We start from the raw sequence: 4,128 nt of genomic DNA on the forward strand, positions 1-4,128 counted from the left end.
CCACTTCTGCCGGTCACTAGTATAGGGAAAAGGATCAAACTTTTATTTTGCTCCTATGTGAAAGGAAATATGATGTTTAGCCTGCAGGTTTGTTAAAGACAGCATGTAAGGCACAAATGCCAATAATCAGTCTGCACTTACTGGAAACTCAATAAGACTTGGTTAGATGTTTGCACGCGTTAACTCATCTAATCCTCACAGCAATTTACAAGGTAGGTATTACTATTATTACTCCTATTTCACAGGTGAAGAAAAGTAACTTTCCTAGGGTCAGAGCACTTGCAGAACATGCACTTAGGCTTAAGCTGTAATCCCGAAGTGCATAGCGCATGGCCTAACACGAAGCAGCTGCTCATTCTTCTCGGCTGGTTTCATTTCACTCTCCTACATCACTTCACCAGGCGCATACCCACCTGGTGAGCTCAGGTAAACGTCACTGAAGTTGGAATTACCGGATACTTATTCTAGAATTTTCTCTGCTATTGCTTATGGGAATTTGAGTTTCTAAGCTGTGGTTTTCTCACCCATATATTGATGGATCCTAGGGAACCTTGTAATATTATAGCTTCAAATCTGATCCTTTGCCCTGGCCTCATTTCACTTCTGTTTCCTTAGCCACAGCATGCAATTAAAAGTCATATGCTCTCCTCAGTTCTGTTCAGTTCAGTCGCTCAGTCGTGTCCGACTCTTTGCAACCCCATGAATCGCAGCACTCCAGGCCTCCCTGTCCATCACCAACTCCCGGAGTTCACTCAGACTCACGTCCATCGAGTCAGTGATGCCATCCAGCCATCTCATCCTCTGTCGTCCCCTTCACCTCCTGCCCCCAATCCCTCCCAGCATCAGAGTCTTTTCCAATGAGTCAACTCTTCGCATGAGGTGGCCAAAGTACTGGAGTTTCAGCTTTAGCATCATTCCTTCCAAAGAAATCCCAGGACTGATCGCCTTCAGAATGGACTGGTTGGTTCTCCTTGCAGTCCAAGGGACTCTCAAGAGTCTTCTCCAACACCACAGTTCAAAAGCATCAATTCTTCGATGCTCAGCTTTCTTCACACTGCAACTCTCACATCCATACATGACTACTGGAAAAACCATAGCCTTGACCAGACCAGGCGAACCTTTGCTGGCAAAGTAATGTCTCTGCTTTTGAATATGCTATCTAGGTTGGTCATAACTTTTCTTCCAAGGAGTAAGCATCTTTTAATTTCATGGCTGCAATCACCATCTGCAGTGATTTTGGAGCCCCAAAATATAAAGTCTGACACTGCTTCTACCATTTCCCCATCTATTTCCCATGAAGTGATGGGACCAGATGCCATGATCTTTGTTTTCTGAATGTTGAGCTTTAAGCCAGCTTTTTCGCTCTCCTCTTTCACTTTCATCAAGAGGCTCTTTAGTTCCTCTTCACTTTCTGCCTAAGGGTGGTGTCATCTGCATATCTGAGGTTTTGATATTTCTCCCGTCAATCTTGATTCCAGCTTGTGCTTCTTTCAGCCCAGCATTACTCATGATGCACTCTGCATAGAAGTTAAATAAGCAGGGTGACAATATACAGCCTTGACGTACTCCTTCTTCTATTTGGAACCAGTCTGTTGTTCCATGTCCAGTTCTAACTGTTGCTTCCTGACCTGCATATAGGTTTCTCAAGAGGCAGGTTAGGTGGTCTGGTAATCCCATCTCTTTCAGAATTTTCCACAGTTTATTGTGATCCACACAGTCAAAGGCTTTGGCATGCTCTCCTAGGGACTACTTTATTTCTGGGTCCCCCTTTTGAAGACATGCTTACCAAATTTCTCTTCTCTTCTCCAGCGGAATCCAGAGTCTGTCTCCGGCTAACGAAAGCGACACGAGGGTCACAGAGTTCATCTTCAGAGGTTTGAATTTCAGCCCTCAATTGCAGGTCTGCCTTTTCCTGCTCCTTCTGTGTTTCTACCTCATCAACCTATCAGGAAACTTGGGTATGATTGTTCTGATACAGATGGATTCCCGCCTTCACGCCCCATGTACTTTTTCCTCAGTCATGTATCTTCCATGGACATGAGCTTCTCTTCTGTCGTGAGCCCCAAGATTCTCTCCGACTTCTTTGTGAGGCGGAAAGGCGTCTCTGTCCGGGGCTGTGCTTGGCAACAGGGGCGCTTTGGGTTCTTCGTCATAGCAGAGTGTTTTCTCTGGCGTCTGTGGCCTATGGCTGCTGTGGCTACACCCGAAACCCACTGTTGTATTCTATCGCCATGTCCCAGAGACTCTGAGTCCAGCTGGTGGTGGGTCCCTATGTCACCGGGTTCCTGAACCCCACGATGCACACGTGATGCTTTTCGCCTTCCTTTCTGCAGCCCCGATGTCATCCACCACTTCTTCTGTGACTTGCCGCCTCTGCTTTCCCTTGTGTGTGCTGACACCAGTCTCAACAAGAGGGTGGTTTTTGTCGTGGGTGGAGCTGTGGGTGTTTACAGTGACCTGACTCTCCTGGGCTCCTCCACTGACATCCTCATCCCCATCCTGAAGATCCGCTCTGCTGACGGGAGATGCGAAGCCTCCTCTTCCTGCTCTGCACTCTGGACAACCGTGTCTATCCTGTATGGCCCTCTTCTCTTTATTTATGTCCAGCCTAGTGCCTGCGTCTCCCTGGGTCTCGACAAAGGTGTCTGTGGTTTACAGTGCAGGCATCCCCATGTTGAACCCACTTACCTATTGCTTGAGGAATAAGGAGGTCAAAGATGCCATCCATAGGGCCGTGTTGAAAAGGACGTTTTGTAGGGCATAAATTCTTATCTAGAAAGGAAATTGGAGGAGAAAGCTAAAATGACAGACTGCAGGGGGGCGGTCCTAAGATGGCAGAGGAAGAGGACAGGGAGACCACTTTCTCCCTCAAAAATTCATCAAAAGAACATTTCAATGCTGAGTAAATTCCACAAAACAACTTCTGAATGCCAGCAGAGGACATCAGGCACCCAGCAAAGCAGATCATTGGCTTCAAAAACAGGTAGGAAAAAATATAATAAGATGAGAAAAGAGACAAAGGAGGTAGGGAGGGAGCGCCGTCCCGGGAAGGGAATCCTGTCCCAGGAAGAGACTCTTAAGAAGAGAAGTTTCCAAACACCAGGAAACATTCTCGCAGCCGAGTCTGTGGCAAGCTTTGGAAGCACAGAGGGCAACATAACAGGAAGGAAAAATAAATAAATAATTAAAACCAACACATTACGAGCCTCACAGTAACTCCCCCCAGCGGAAAAGCAGCGCAGACGCCTGCATCTGCCACTAGCAAGTGGGGGCTGGGCAGGGAGGAGCAGGAGGCGCAGCCAGCAGTGCGTTTTAAGAATCGGGCTGCGGGAGGCGTGGGCGGCAGTGCTTTTTTGAGAATTGGGCTGGAACACCCCGCCCGTGGACAGAGCGAACTAACTTGGGCTAGCAAACCAGACTGTGGGATAGCTACCAGGCGAAACGCTCGAACATAAGACACCACCAGGACCAAGCACAGAACAAAGGACAGATCAGAAATAGCCGGCTGCATACCATCCCCCTCCGGTGACAGGAAGCCAGAGCCTTAAGGGCTGGAAGGGGGCAATCGTAGCCCAAGAGAGACATTACTTACCAAAATGCAAGCAGGCTTCTTTGTTAACTAAGACTTCTGGGGGCTCTGGGCAGTCATCACCCGCCTGAGAAGGAATGCCAGTGGTACACCCAGAAAACTGAGCAACAGGGAAAGGCCATAGTCACAGCGATTGCGCTCGCCAAACTCCTGAGCTACTCGGACCTGGGAAGGGCACAAAACGCAGGCCCAACCAAATCTGCGCCTCTGAGGGCTTCCTGAGGGCCGAGCCTGAGCGGCTTAGACCGGGGAGGTGCATGAAGCCTAGGGCCGGCCTCAGACTGTTACCCAGCGGAGCTAGGTAGAGCCTGAGTGGTGTGCACCATGAGCAGGGGCAAGCCCAGAGTGGATGAGACACTGCATGCACACACCAGTAATATTTATTTGCAGCATCCCTCCCTCCCCACAGCATGACTGAATAGTGAACCTAGTTGTCCACCACCGCCCTCCCTGTGTCAAGATGGAAATCAGACACTGAAGAGACCAGTAAACAGAGGAAGTTAAACAGAGGGAACCGCCTTGGAAGTGATCCCACACAG

The 4,128-nt window shown here is 48.8% G+C and overlaps 1 pseudogene; it reads left to right on the plus strand.

Annotated features, from left to right (window-relative positions):
• Positions 1 to 1,837: 1,837 nt before the first annotated feature.
• Positions 1,838 to 2,764, plus strand: LOC128061030 (olfactory receptor 1009-like; annotated as a pseudogene).
• The last annotated feature ends 1,364 nt before the right edge of the window (positions 2,765 to 4,128 follow it).

Source organism: Budorcas taxicolor, chromosome 15 (genome assembly GCF_023091745.1).
Source record: "Budorcas taxicolor isolate Tak-1 chromosome 15, Takin1.1, whole genome shotgun sequence".
Lineage (NCBI taxonomy): Eukaryota > Metazoa > Chordata > Mammalia > Artiodactyla > Bovidae > Budorcas > Budorcas taxicolor.